Source organism: Lonchura striata, chromosome 2, assembly GCF_046129695.1.
Source record: "Lonchura striata isolate bLonStr1 chromosome 2, bLonStr1.mat, whole genome shotgun sequence".
NCBI lineage: Eukaryota > Metazoa > Chordata > Aves > Passeriformes > Estrildidae > Lonchura > Lonchura striata.
The window spans coordinates 72,836,627-72,852,283 of record NC_134604.1 but is presented as its reverse complement, the minus strand read 5'-3'; the positions used below and the strand labels follow the sequence as shown (position 1 = coordinate 72,852,283).

Here is a 15,657-nt window from a genome sequence, read left to right as displayed (position 1 = left end):
AGGTGCAGAGACAATTCACAGTGAAGAAGCCAAACAATGACTTAAAAGTATAGATATAAAGCATATACTAAAAAGAAATCTTTTAGAATCTAATTTTACATTTAGCTAAAAAAAATAAAGACGTGCTCAAATCACTTTAATTATGAGGAAGAGGTTAAAATTAGAGGAAACCTTGAAAAAAAGCATTGGGAAATACTACTGAAAAAAAGAAAATGTCTCTAAGAGAGACAGTTTCTTGGTTTGCTTTTTTTTTTTTTTTTGCTTTCTCTCCTTCTACCTTTCTTTTAAAACATATTTTTAGGAAAAAATCATAGAATTGTTGGAAGGGACCATGAATGACCATCTGGTCCATCCCATTTCTTTGAAAAGGGAACCTAGACAAGATTATCTAGCGCTCTGTTTTGAAAACCTCTACCTAATCACTGAGGAGGTTGTTTTCAGTAAAAAAAAATTTCTTTCTTACATCAAGATGAAATGTCTCCCTGTGCAACTCCTATCCACTTCTATTTGCCTTCTCCATGCTGCTTCTTGTGAAGAGAGAACCTTCATGCTCTGTATAGCCACCCTATTTAAAATTCTCTTGGATTTTTCAAAAAGAGAATGACTACTTAAGCCAGCAGTTTGAGGCTACAAAGCATTTTACAGAAATTTTCCTCTGTGCCTTTTCTGCAATTTTTTCTTAATTGATTAGGACAAATAATTTATGAAATATGTCATGTATGGATGTGGTCATCTAATAGTTTTGTTTAGAAGGGACCTTAAAGATCATCTCTTTGCAACCCCCACTGCTGCAGGCAGGGAACTTTTCATTAGACCAGTAGATCAGAGCCCCATCCAACCTGGTTTTGAACATCTCCAGGGATGAGGAGTCCACAACTTCTCTGAATAACCTGTTTCAGCGTCTCACCACCCTTGTAGTAAAGACCTTCTTCCTAATATCTTATCTAAACCTATTCCCATCCAGTTTAAGGCCATTCCTCCTTGTCCTGTCACTACATGCCTTTGTTAAAAGTCCCTCTACAGCCCTCTAGTAAGACCCATTTAAGCACTGTAAGGCTTCTGTAAGGTCCCTCTTACAGTACAGTACTTGACACAAGGGGTTTAGATGATATATAAACCAACCGAATTAATACCAAGATGCTAAGGTAGACTAAGAAGAACATAAATACTATGAGAATTTAACTATTTTCATGGCATGTTTTCAGCTTGAGGCAGTATCAGTTATGAGTTACCTGAAATAAAATTTACTTAATTTAGTTTCACATACTCATGAGCAAAGACAAGAAAGTCTCAAAAGTGCTTCAGTGAATGTGGTCATAGCCATGTCTTCTCTGCTGCCAAAAGCTAGATGTGGCTGCCACTACTTTTTACATCAATACAGCAAAAGTAACTCCAGGAGATGTTTTGCTCCCTGTAAGAATTATGTGCAAGGCGTGTTGAGATGATAGGATGTAAACTAAATTATAATTTATCTTGTTTTATGTGTTCAAAAATATAAGAAAGCCAAATGAGCTAAATGCTGAACTAATTTACAATTACCTCTCAGTGGGTACTGAATCTGGTCCATAGTGCATAAAAACTGGATAAAATGAGAGAACACAAATTAATAAATACTGCACTGCTTAAAGCATCAGAAAATAGTCCTTCCTAAAGACTAATTACAAATTAAAAGATGCCTATCAAATTAATCATGCTTCAGGCAAGCAGAAATGGAATAGATTATAAATAAAAGAATTAATACTACATCTTCTACTCACTTTTCCATTTTAAAGCACTAATTACAAATTATTCTGAAGATATGACAGCAAATCCTTTCCTGTTTTATTATCCCTCTGCACCATGGAGCAGATAGAGCAAAACAGCACTTGCCCACAGAGCAGAAAATGTTTCTCTTGAATTGTCTCATGTAGCATTAATTTAGTAACATATCCAAATTTGTTTTGGATTATATTTGATGGAGTTTGGAGTTGCCTGGAGTTTATTTCTAAAACTATGCAAAAACAGAGCTGAACTCAACTGCTATTGCCTTATCTCAGGAACTCCTGTGCTAGGTAAGCCTCTTCCAAAGAAATTGTCTTCTACAGCATGCTAACCCCTTTGTAAAAAAAAAAAAAGCTCCTTTGAAAATTGTTAAGGAAATACTTTACCAGTAATTTTTTCCTAGTATCTAATATTTTGGTGGAAAATAGTCATTTTTTCTAAATAAACAGGAAGTTTTCTATCTTAATCTTTTTAATAATCTATATTTTGAAGATTGAGATTTCTCTATTCCTCTCAAGGTTAAAAAAATACAAATTTTTTCAGTCTTTGGTAATTCTGATGGTTATCTGGGATCCTGTATTTGATCCACAACAATAATGAAATGTAAAGCTGAAAACAGAAAGCCATATTCCTCCCATAGCCTTACCAAAGCTGAGCAAGTGGATGGATATTGTGTTCGGTCTTTGTATTGCAGCATGATATTTCTTTCTTTCTTTCTTTTTAAATTGTATCATAAATCCTTAATTAGTATTTTCTAAAGAATGTTTTAAAATAGCAGTTATTCCTTACCTTATATTTGTAAAAATTCTTACTGTCATAAAAATTAATTTGAATGTTGGACATAGTTTAATCTTCTAAAATTTATATTGGCTGTTACTTTTCTCTTTAATAATTTTAACTCCCTGAGTGCTTAAAAATAACAGTGGCTTTAAAAGTCACCTAAATATGTAGATGGGGCAGAATCCAGCAGAGAACCATGAAATACATGAAACTCACTGCCACTTAAAACTCATCTTCCTTACTTCCTTGCATCTTCCTTCCCCATTTTTCCCAAGTGTAAAATTCCTCTCACCAGGTTGACCAGCCTTTTGGCAAAAATGCCTTTGTGCCAGTGCATCAGGTGAATTACGCTTTTTGTCCTAGATGCACTCAATTTTCAGAAGGGGTTACATTTTCATAAATTTCAAATTCCCACTGTCAAAATAAGCTTGTAATCAGGTTTTCCTCACAGGATGTAACTATGCCTCCTCACGCCCCTCCTCTTACTAGCAGGATCAAAGAGAAAACCATGGGACCCCATGCAATCAAATCTCACTCCTAGAACCAGCTAGGTTTGCTGGACATTTTCAGAAATTCTCTTTAAAAAATCTACCTATGTTTTTAAAAATTCACCTCTGTTTCAAAAATTTTCTGCTGATTGAGTTGGCCATATTAAAACTGCCCTGAAAGACACACAAAATCTCAATTTACCACAGGCTGTCCAAGACATCACTTTAGAGAAAAGAGGCAGAAATTAATAAATAGAAGAATTATTTGACAGATAGTAAAACCAACAGCAGCAGCAGGTTTCACATTAAGAATTAACTTAGAAATATTTTCAATGTTCAGTTTCTGCAAAGAGCATGTCATTCTAGCTAGAGCAGTACAAATGAAAAAGCTTTCCTTGGCACAAAAGGAGCAATACCTGGGTAGATTCACTTTCACATTCTGCATGCTGCAATATCTGCAAGAACAAGACAGTGAGATATTATTTTAGGCAGCAAATGAGATCCATCCCTCTGTAACCCCTTGTTAAAATCAGATCTTTTTTTTTTTTTTTTTTTTTTTGCTGGAAGATAGACACTTCAATCAACCATTGCAGTTTAAACACAATTCACATTATGTCTCTACCTATATAAGATGAATGTGGAAAAAGTGCTAAGGGCGGTATGCATCTGTTATAAAAATGAGCCATATAAGCACACACATGTCATGCCATCAGCCAGAGAAAGACAATATTTGAAGTAACTGTTGCTCCTTTAGGGACAATGGACCTGATTATCTACTACCTCAAAACTTACAGTAGCGTTACTGAAAATGAAAGATGGTTCTGTTTAGGTGGGATAGCATTTTATGGTTGCTCAATGGATAGCAGAAAGGCAAAGAAAACTGTATAAACTCATATTATTGAGAAGATACTTCACAGAAGAAACCAAGAAATATTTAATCTTAATACACACAGTTGACCCTTAATTTTCTGTTATTTTTTTTCTGGTCTGCATTCTACTCCACTCCTCCCAAGAGATCGACACTTTCCAATTTCAGGACTAGAGCTGTAAAAGCAATCTGTCCTACTGAGCAGGCTTCATTTTCACAGTCAAATGTGGAATCTGTCTAATTTTAGACATTCAGGTGCTGGAATGTGCTCACAGCTCTTCTTGTAATCAGTGGGAAGAGATAGGTATTGTTATTGCCATTCACCAGATAACGTAACAGACTTAATGAGTTAAAAAAATAATCACCAAAGTTTCAGCCATTTTTTCCCCACTAACTGAAGAGGAAATGTGAAAAAACATCAGTCTTTAAGCCATGGGCTTTTAGCTAAATGTGGTTAAATTTTTCTCACTATGAGTGGCCAGCACTTTTTTGCATTCACTGAAATGTAAGTGCAAAAGGACTTTGGATGTTAATGTATGCGTGGCTCCTGGCAACAGAAGATCCACAAACCCCCAATCCTTAGATCTTGATTTTTTATTTGTTATGTTAAAGTCCAACCTTTAAAACCTGCCCAGCCTTCTTTGCCTTTGCTTTTTCTAAACTACACTAATCTACGTAAATGTGTTACTGTGTAAATTGGCATTTACAAGCTCTAACAGCAGCAGAAATATGTATTGGGGTAGCATAAAAGATAGGATGTTTTTCATGTACATATGTTATCATGTCAGCTGCAATGTAAATTTCTCTAAGGGTGAAGGGCATTGTAAGCTAAATGCAAATCCCCCTCAAACTGTCCCTTTCCTTAAACTTAATAGATAGCTATCCTTGGTTTCACATTTCCTTAATATAAATGATAAGTCATCCATTAACAGGACCAATCCATAAAATATGAATTGCTCTTAAATCACAAAATTATTAACCACTTCAAAACAAACATGATGCAATCCAATGCCTTAAATGATGTATACCTATAAAGAACAAGTGCTTTCTAAGTTACTAAATGGAAAATTAATCCTGAAGATGCTGGGCAAGGTCTTCAACCTATAGAAAATGATAAGGTTTCATTGAAGGAAACTAGGAGTAACAGTATTTTAATCTTCTGAAAATCTGATGCCCATTGCAATTTATCCCCACCACATAGATGTATCACGTTGAGTTAGTATGATAACAGATGTGTTCTTGTTGATTTCTGTTGCAGTTTTGCGCACAAAACACTATATTAAATGCAAGATTCTTTAATAGTCTGTTAGTAGGTAACCTACCTAACCCTCCCACATTTAAAGCCCCTAGTTCTGACAGGAATTATACTTCTTATAAGGATATTCATTTTGCCTTACTTCAATGCTTTGCTTAGACTAGGTGTAGATGCTATCAACTAACTTTTTTTGGTAATCTGTTAAATTCAGAGCATGAGTAATTAAAATAAAGTGCATCCCACTGCAAATGGCATACCTCCAAACTAGACTAATAGACATATGCTGAGACAATGTCACTAGCCAAAAAGTGGTATGACTAGAGCCTAAATGAAATGCAGGTTGACATATATTTTGTATATTGACAAAATATTATATCTACTTTTAGCAACTAATCATACAATACAGCTTCAGTAAGAATTCATATATTACTATGAAGATCCACAACAGGAAAAAGTAGTGCACATTTTTAATTTAAGTCAAATCAGGAAGCTTTTTATCAAGTTATTAATGACACATGATTAACCAGCAGTCAGGAATTATAGGTTCAGGATCAATAGCAGCAACAAAGCAGATGAAGCATAACACCTGACATTGGACAAATAACTCCAACAACTTTCTAACCACCCTTCTACAGTTATTCTCAAGAAGGTCTAACTCTCTTCAGCACATACACAGCTACAATCTCAGCTTCTCTGTCTAGCCCTGTGTGCTGAGGGTTGGTGTCCCAGCTCTGTGTAACCTCCTTGTCCACACCCCAAGGACTGTGGTACCATGCATAATGCCTACACACTTCCAGAAAGACCACTGCTGAGTGCAGGCTTCTCCTTGCACCCCATGGGAGATTGTACCCCCCAGACTGGCCAGGGCAGGTGTGCCTTGGGAAAATTGCAATCAGGAGCCACGCTGCTGCAATGGTTACTGCTTCCTCTCAGCACCTGTACCCATTTTCACAAATGTTTATACTCTTGCTATACTTATTTTAAGATCACTCTTTCTGCCTTTTTTTTTTTTTAAATTTGCCTTCTCAGTTTAGTGCTGCTGAAGGTCATCTTCTTCAGGACTATCAGTTTTGGGCAAATGCTCTCTCAGAGTTTTGGCCATCCCTAATCACACACTGTTTACACTTCTATTCTCTTTACCAGCTGTTGTTATCCTGGCCATGTTACTAGAAGAAAGCTGTGTAGGGACCCCCTGCATTTTTTCTTCATACTTAATATCTTTCATTTTTTTTTCTCATCTAATTAGTGTATTTCATAGTTTTTTACCTTAATGATTTTACTACATACATCCTTATGACAAAATATTTTTCATTTTCTGCACATACAGTTTTTACTTGTTTAAAATGTTGTATTATCAGTAAATGTGTCACATCTCTGGTTTGCCATGGCTCAGAGATTGTTGTAGACAGGTTTGAGAAAAATAGATATATAGCTAAAGAAGATGAATGATTCCCCATAACCAGTCTGGATTCAAAAGTACAAGATGGGATAAATCCATGGAAAAAGATACCTAAATATCAAGGGAATTTATTGAAACTTCTAGGAGTGGCACAGTGTCAAGCTGTAGCAGCTGGAAATTTATCTGTACTATAAGATTCAAGTACATGGCTCCAACCTATAAAGCTTACTGGATGAAACTGTTACATTTATTCAGATATACCTCAGTTATTGCATGCGATTTTCAAATCTGAAGAAGAAAAATTCTTGCTTTATCTGATCCATGCATACATATTTTATATGTAAAACGTTGCAGTTTCTGATATAATCATATCATCTACATGTTTTCTGTTGCATTTTCTGGTCTTTTAATACCTTTATATTCATGTAATTTTCGTTCCATCAGTGAATTGTTTTCCTATGATGGTAAAAGGTCACATTGACAGACTGACAGAATTATGGAAAGTATCCTTATGGCTATTTAGGCTCGCCTGCTGCTTAGTACAGGCTGTAGATTTGCACACAATAACCTATTTATTGAGCCCTTTACTTATGTTTCAGATACGGCATATTTTTGAAAATTTCCAGTCTTGATTTGAATAATCAAGAGGTCATTGCAGATTGCTGCCAACAAAACCCATTAAATCAACAATCTTTTCTTCTCAAAAGTTCCCTGTTACTTTTGTTTTATTGCCTGCACAACACACAAACAAAATTACAGAATTTTTGTCATAAGTCTTTTTTACAAGAAAAAATATCTAGGCAATTCTAGGAAAAAAAAAGTGTTTTGGCAGTGTCCCATATAGTTAGACCACAAGATGATGGTCACTTGGAAAGTATGTAAAATTGAAATGAGTGACAGAGAGCAAAAATTAAGTCCAAATTCAAAGGCAAAGTCCTAAATCCTAGTAAAGACCTACTGGGAATTACACTGTTACTGCTACTCATAGATGCAGCCATATACATATTCAATTCATGTGACATAATTAAACTCTCAGAGACTGTGATGATGGCAGGACTCTAATTTGATTTGTAATAAGTTAAATAAATTTTCCTCGTCAAGTCTGTTTTGTCCATGATGGTAATTGGTGAGTGACCTCCACCTGTCCTTATCACAACCCACAAGCCTTTCATTATATTTTTACTACCTGGTCTAGCTGAAGAGGTGTGTGCTAGAATGGCTTTGGTGGGAATCTGGTGTCCAGCCAGGGTCAACATAGCACAGTGTCTCCTCCAAAGTGTTGGCAGTGCTGTAAGGTAAGTTAACAAGCTTTATAACAGACAGTTGTGTATAAATCCACTTCATTATTCACAGCAAACACAGGATTTTGGCAGACTGGATTTTACTAACTCTTATTAGAGTTTAAAATAGTTTCATGTATGTGTAATAGTATGTTAATTCTTGATTGTTAGCTTGGGAGAGACACTTGGTGCTGCAGGCAAAGTCTTAATTTTGAGATCCTTACACAGGGCATCAATTCTTGTAATTTTACAGAAGCATTTAAAATAAAATACAGAATAAAGTACCTTTTCTGAAAATACTTATTAAGATGTGAATAATGACCAAAAAAATCACACACAGAGAGAAAAAACCTCTTTATAACACATATTTATATGACACAGTATGTTATTGTCTTACTGAGCTGCTGTTGTCAGCAACAGTTCTGCTTTTGACAAAAAATGCTTACGATAGTATTCCTAGCAGATGATTTGCCATGATGATCCATTTTCACTGTTTTCCTCCTTTTTTTCTGTCTGACAAGCTGAAAATTTGTGAAGAATATGCTGAAGGACAAGTGCAGTCTAGGAGCTACAACATGGAACTACAAAAGCTGAAGTATATGTTTTCTTTTATTGTGATGATGTTCAGATGGTTTCTCCTAATCCAGTCTGTATGTTGATATCTTATGTAAAAACTTAGGATAATAATATTTGTAATTTTCATGGATCACTCTCAAGCATAGCCCATACAGTTATGCATTTTGAGAAAGTTGCTGGGGTATGAAACTTGGTTTAAAGATGTATGTTAATTCTTATAAATTACAGTTCAGCAGTTTACAATTTCGTAAACTTGGTGACTTAATAAAACCTTGACAAAAAAAAGCCTGCTCACCAAAACCTTGATTAATTTGAAATATCAAACTTGAGGTCTAACTTCTTTCTTTACCTTTCTCTTTAAAACACTTGCATAGCTGAAATTTGTTACTTCCTAGGTATGATATTTTAAGTAGTAAAAGTCATAATTATCCCTTGGTTTTCTCTCTGTAATGGATATATAAAACTATGTGCTCTAAAATGTGAATGGGCTTCTAAACAGAAACATTATTTAGTCTGCTTTGACTTTTAGAATGAATGTTCCACAGTGATATTTGACCAACTGCCCCCTCCCTCATATATTAGAGGAGGAACTGATTTTGTTATTTCAGTTTATAGAGGGCTTAAAGACCAATTCCTTTAAAAGATTAGAGTACTTAATTTTTTAATTTTATCACCATCTTCAAAGACATATGTGTCATGCACGGACTTGGTTTTTCTGCCTCTAATTTAGCTATGGATATCCAGTCAAGGCCTTTGCTCTGGCTTTGGCCAGGTACCATCATACTTATTTAGTTATTGTATGCTTACATATTTCACACAAATCGAAGTCAGTTCATTTTCATTGGTGTCCATGTTATTTCTGAGAAGCTATTGATGATGTATTCTTAAATTCAGATAGAGACGTAATAAATATCATATTTCAAGAAAGTTTTACATTCCTCATCAACGAAAGAACTACACTTGGATATATCTATATAAATCATACACCACCGAATTTGATGACCTCATAAGTATTTTCAAATGTCAGTGATTATGAGATTCCTTAAAAAGGAAAATTATGGAGTACCTACTTGATGAAAGCTCTTTTGCTGATTTCTAGCAGGTAGGTTCAAGGAATAAAAGCAGCTACTGAGCTTCTTTTTGCTGTGTGTTCCCCATCAAAAAAAGCAAGTGCCATAACACAGAACAACAGTGCTCATTACCATTTCTGTAACCTTCACTAAGGAATAAAACTTTCTCTTGTTTTATATTATTTATATTTATATCCCTTTGTTTCAGTATAACTACCTGAGTGTGTATTATTACTACCACATGCTCAATTTATATCTGAAGCATCCAGAAACAATAGTTCCACAAATCAAGATTAAGCAGGCTCCATCACTGGCTGCTGTTCTACTCCAATACATTCCAAGTGATTAACACCACCTGTGGCACTCCTAATTCACAGCAGCAGACAATTATATCCCTTGGATACCCATTATGGGTAATTATTCCCATGACAGACTATTAGATATGGGTTGTGAACATTTCAGCTGTAAATTTTTTTGCAATTTTATTTTAATTCTGATATTACAATTGAGAGATGTATTTGAGGAATAAATCAGGGTTACATTAAAGGTATGCTTGCAACAAGCAAAAGATTCATTTATATTGCTGGAATTGTAGTCAGATTTATCATTTAAATATGTAATTAAGAGAGATTTTACATGTTTGCCATTAAAAGATTATTTTATTTCATTATTTTAGTTCTGAGGCAATAGCAGATCCTAATGATGAAGTTACACTAGAGACAGTTCTTAGTTCAGAATTAGAATTAGTTCACAACTAATTCTTGTGTTTTAAAGACTGTTTCTCTTCTTACATATCTTCTTTTCTTTTTTTTTTCTTCTGAATATATAAGTTTGATCCCTTTAAAGTATGTAGGGGAATTCTCAGTGTGAAAAAAGGTCAAAGTTCATAAAACTTTCCTAGTGTTGCAGCATTAATTTTAAAGGTACTTTTTTTAACAAAATAACAGGCTTATCCTCAATCAATATGACAATCATAATCTCTTTGATTTCCTATCATGTGAAATATGGTCCTTTGTTAAAATTATATGCACTGAATCTGAATTGAGAATATATTTTCAGATAGAAAGAAGTGCATTGAAATAAAATGAAATAGTATAATAAATTTAAATTTGAATTATTGAAAAAATGTTTCTTCTTTGTAGATTCATTTTCAAAATGTCCATTTATAAAACCATTAATATTGGATGAAAAAGGAGAAAGGGGGGAAAAAAGCAGAAATCAATTTGTATGTTTATTATACTAAAAATTAAACAAAATATTATTTTCAACATAAGAGAAAAAAAGAAAAAAATATAGAATTAAGAGGAAAAATGTTTGCACATGATGTGAATTTATCATTCATGGTTTCCTTAATAAGCCTGAGTTCACATTGGATTTTCTTGTATTAACTTAGATTCTTTGATAAACATGGAAAATGCTTTCTGTGATACTCTTACCAGGATCCTCCCTCTAACCCCAGGCCTTTATTGAAGTAAAAAACTTCAGCTATTAATCATATTTGATCCTAAGTTGGGAACCAAGGAACAGACTAGGTAGCTGATAAGAGCTCCATGCTTCTTTCACATGATTTATTAAATTTTTAAAACCCTGGAGGCATTTCACAGGTGCCGTTGAAATGACCAATATGATAGGTAAGATACAGCTGCCCTTAGAGCAAGCTCAGCCTTAAGCTTTAGTGAAACCTACCTGTCTTGTGTAATATGAAAGAGAGGTTATGTTCACATCCAGAAGAAACAGAACAAACCCAATCCTCCTTTCTCAGGACTAAAGGACAAGATAAATAGCATCTGACTCTTTTGCACATACAGTCTGACTTTATCTCCATTTGTCTCGTGCCAGTGGATCTCTGGGAGCCATGGAAGTGACAGAAGTAAATGGGATTTATACAGAGTCTGTGTGTACTGTAGGTTTGTACTGTGTATCAAACTGTGGAAATTTAAGTCAAAGCTATGACAACTTACAGCCAACAGTGTGGGCATGAATAGCTCTCTCAAAGAGTTCTTCCTGACATGATAGTTTTCAGCCAGCAGAAGCAGAGCATAGCTTCCTTAAAGTCTAACTGGTACCAAGCCATAAATTCAGAGTTGGAAACAGCATTATTTTAAAACTCTGTAATTATTTCTCGGTTCTCCCAAGCAAAACTTAATTCCTTATCCTCCTTTCACAGGTAAAATAGGTGATGAAAAATATTTATTATTTTCTATGGCTAAGGACTACCCTAAGGTAACTCTCAGATCAGATGATTTTTTTTATATTCAGACAGCCCTCAGGAATTCACAGTAAATGTACAAGTCTGAAAATAAATGTGATCAAAAGACAATGTATAAAACATGTAGATGTTTAGATGCTTGAAGTTGATGGTTCAGTACAGTTCTTTGTAAAAATAAAGCGTATTTCCAGGAAATCAGTAAGAGATTTATAACTAAGATTTTTCATGAGCAGAGCTCTTGTCTGTATTTACTGAAATGAATACGATAACTAATAAACACCACAGTAACTAAGCCAGAAATCAAACATATTTAAGAGAAGTAGTGATTAAGGATGTTTGCTGAGACATATATAATTTTTTTCCACATTGAAGGACTAAAACCAGTAGTTAGCAAGAGTGTGGAACAGCTTTTGAAAATGTGAACAAACACATGCAAAATTATGAACAGACACATATACATGGCAAATGTGAATTATTTCAGTTGAACACTAGTTTATTCTGATCTTGTCCAGTGAGAGCACACCAATTCAAGTGAACAGCTAAAATCAGTTAAACACTTCAAATGCTGAAGTTCCTGCAAAAACAGGGTAATTTTACTATGCATGATGAGGTGTAAAAATCAAGATGATTGTATACCCTCAATATTACCTCAAGAAGCACACATCACATACCTCTGTTCTATCACTAAAATTCCCTAAAAAAGCTCACACTGAGTGAGTGGAGGAGGGAAGGGAAAAGAGAAGGATAAGAAAAAAAACCCACACCCTTTTGAGTAGAAGTTGCTTGTAGCAACTTGATTTTATAAGCCAGGTTTCACACCTTAAATGTGAAGGATGTTGAATTTGTGATAGAGACAAAGCAAAACCCTTTTTCTTTGGTTAGATATAAAACTTCAATATGGCTCATAGAAGTCAGTCAGACTCAGAGCAAGGGTTTGGACACTGGTACTCTACAGACTGCTTTTTGCTTTTCTCACTTCATCCATCACAGGTCAATTGCTAAATCCTGGCAGCTTATAAGAGCACATCAGGTGTGGAAAGCATTTGCAGAATACTTAATGGCCACATGCTAAAGATTTTAAAGTTCAATAGCATCATCAGAACAGTCGTCTGAAGAGTCCTCTTAGACTAACCTGGAAATTAACATTAAACTCCAAGGGCACTTTCTTATACATGTGTATCAAAGGTAGTAGAAAAGTCTCAGTGTTTACTGCTAACACACTGATAGGCAGACAAGGGCTTCACTGGTGTTGCTAAGCATGAAAACTTATTTCTTATATCTAACTGAAAAAAAAAAAGAATGCTGAATCTAATTTCCCCTGCTCCTTAAAAACAAAACAAAACAAAGTAAAACAAAACAAAACAAAACAACAAAAAAAAGAAAACCGATCAAACAAACAAAAAAACTCTGCTAGGAATCCACATTAACCTTTCTTGTAATTAACAATGCATTGCTTTCTTTTTTGTGCTGTAGTTCATTTGTGTTGATAACTTCTTTTATTTTCCCTGGAAAGTCACATATTTAAGCAATTAAAAATTGCTTGTGGAGCATGTGTTAAATGTCTTCAGAGCTGTTAGAAGCAGTGCAGGCTCATTTTCACTCTCTTTATTCTATTACTGACAAAAGGTCTTTTAGACTTCAGCTCCATTCCGACTGTGTTTATAAGAAAAAGAAACAATACCATCTGTCATTCATTTTCTCCACAGGTTGAAATTATTCTCTATTATGAGCAGCATATCTGAAAATAGCTGCAGAGAGTATTTCTTTAATGTCAGTAACCAAGAAGGCACTATCTAGTAAGTTGGAACTGATGTTTTTGCCATTTTTTTTTTGTGTTCAGACCACTGAGTCCAACAAAGCAGGTTTTACTACTGCAGCAGTAAAGAATCAAAGAGATATTTGCATATTTCAAAAATTTCAAACAACATCTAGCTTTACTAACACTAAAAATATTTTTAACAGCTCTACTTTAGGAATATAATGGTAAAATGAAATTTCTAATCTTGACAAATTTAGAAAACAACAGTTTACATTTATATTTATACTAAAACAAACTTGTAATTTTAAACATTTCTATTTTCAAGAAAGATAGCTGGCTTAAAGTGCAGTTTTTACTTTTGACTACTAAGTTCCTCATAGTAAATGACATTTCAATACTTTCAGAATTCATCTTTCTATTTATGACATATCCCTTTGTAATTTGCCAATTTGCTAAACTATAAAATGGTACTAGAATGTGAATTGTGATACATATATTAAAAATGAAATAGCATTTACTGCAATTACATCTTGAGAAAAATGTCTATTTCACATTAAACTTCAGAAGATTTCACTGAAAAGCTTACTTCAAATGTTTCAGATGACAAAACCTAAATTCTTAATAACTAGCAAGCTTGCAAAACACTCATAACTGTTCCAATGAAGTATTTTTTTTTAATCTTTTTTTTGCAAACTTTTGTGATCTCCACAACAGAGCTACATATCGCTCTTCATTGTGTCTTCTAAAATAAATGAAGTGGAATCTGACCACCAGAAGATAAAAGTTGGGAAATCCCGCAAGGGCATCCCATGTATCATCCAGAAGTTTGAATGTTGCACATCTTGAATTTCAATAAGTTTTGTATCTATTGAATGCTTTTGGGGATTATGATCTCAATATTTCATAATTTTCAATAGAAGACCTGATTAAAAAACAGTGACAATTTTATGTAAAGTATTTACTAGTCTTTCACAACCTAGCAGATCTGATAGAGTCTTCTGCCCTATATTTATTTTCTTCTGCTTGATTTCATCCCAGCTTATTTTAGTATATGAAGCTCTTATTCCTGCTTAGTATTCAGGTACTTAAATCCTGTTTTGAATGTAATAGAATTTTCTGTATATAACTTGAAGAGTAAATTAAGGAAATTTCTCTGTAGACCTCGTGGTTGACACCAAAACAGATGAGCAACCCTTCCAAAATTGTTCCAAAGAGAAGAGTGTTCAAGTGAAATGAACCTTGATGATATTGTCAGAGTGAGAGGGATCTGAATAAAAGGAATTATAGCATACATCTGTAACATGCTTCATAATATTTGCAGAAGAATTTTGTCCTTAGAACCATTTCTTCAATAATGTATACAACTCTGTACAAACTAATTATGTTTAAAGCAATAATGTGGAGATTACAGGTGCAGAAGTAATAGACTGGGAAGGAATTAGTCAAAGTTACAGACTGGGAAGTTACAGACATAATCCTATAACTTATTAGGAGCTTGCATTGGCAACATCAGCAAGAGCCTGTATAGTCTGATAAATTCTAGAGATTAGCTCTGCTCCTGCTACTCTACAAAGATTCAAATGCTGTAATGCTGAGACAAGTTAGAACCATCAAAACATTATATATGCCCTGGAGGAATAGTAAAAGGATATAGAGCAAAAATCATAGACTCGCAGAAGAGATCCTCTCATTCCACCCCCGCTTCCATGGGCAAGGACAACTTTTGTTAGAGCTTGGCTTCTCCAAGCTACATCCAGCCTGCCCTTGATCATTCACAGGGATGGGGCATCCACAGCTTTTCTGGGCAAGCTGTTCTAGTGCCTCACCATTCTCATAATAATTAATTTTTCCCTAATATCTAATCTAAACTCTTGCAGTTTGAAGCTATTTCCCCTTGTCTTGTTCTGGGTCTCAGATTCATTCAAAGAAAGAAACGGAGAGTTTCTAACCAGGCAAAAAGCCTGGGAAAGTGCTGGGAAAGAATGTAAATAATTCTTTATCTCTCTTGTTTTTCACATTGTTTATAGTTAAGTTCTATCACAGTGCGCCAAGCACTTTGCACCAATGCTGTGGGTTGTTTTCATTTCAGAATCAATGGATTTGATCCTTGCAAAGCTCTGTATAAAAGAGCGGTGTATTTTGAATAAATTGGAGTTTACTCTCACAGCCTTCGGAGTCAGAGTCTCTTCATTCCCGTCCTGCCTCGACAGTG

The 15,657-nt window shown here is 34.5% G+C and overlaps 1 long non-coding RNA gene across 1 annotated transcript in view; it reads right to left on the bottom strand.

Annotated features, from left to right (window-relative positions):
- The window catches only part of LOC110468107 (uncharacterized), a 148,553-nt gene that overhangs the window by 4,462 nt on the left and 128,434 nt on the right, over positions 1 to 15,657 (bottom strand). The window contains exons 2-3 of the long non-coding RNA XR_002465015.3: positions 7,738 to 7,839; positions 3,446 to 3,484 (exon numbers count right to left, since the gene is read on the bottom strand). This is a non-coding gene — a long non-coding RNA (uncharacterized LOC110468107). The remainder of the gene's footprint in view (positions 1 to 3,445; positions 3,485 to 7,737; positions 7,840 to 15,657) is intronic.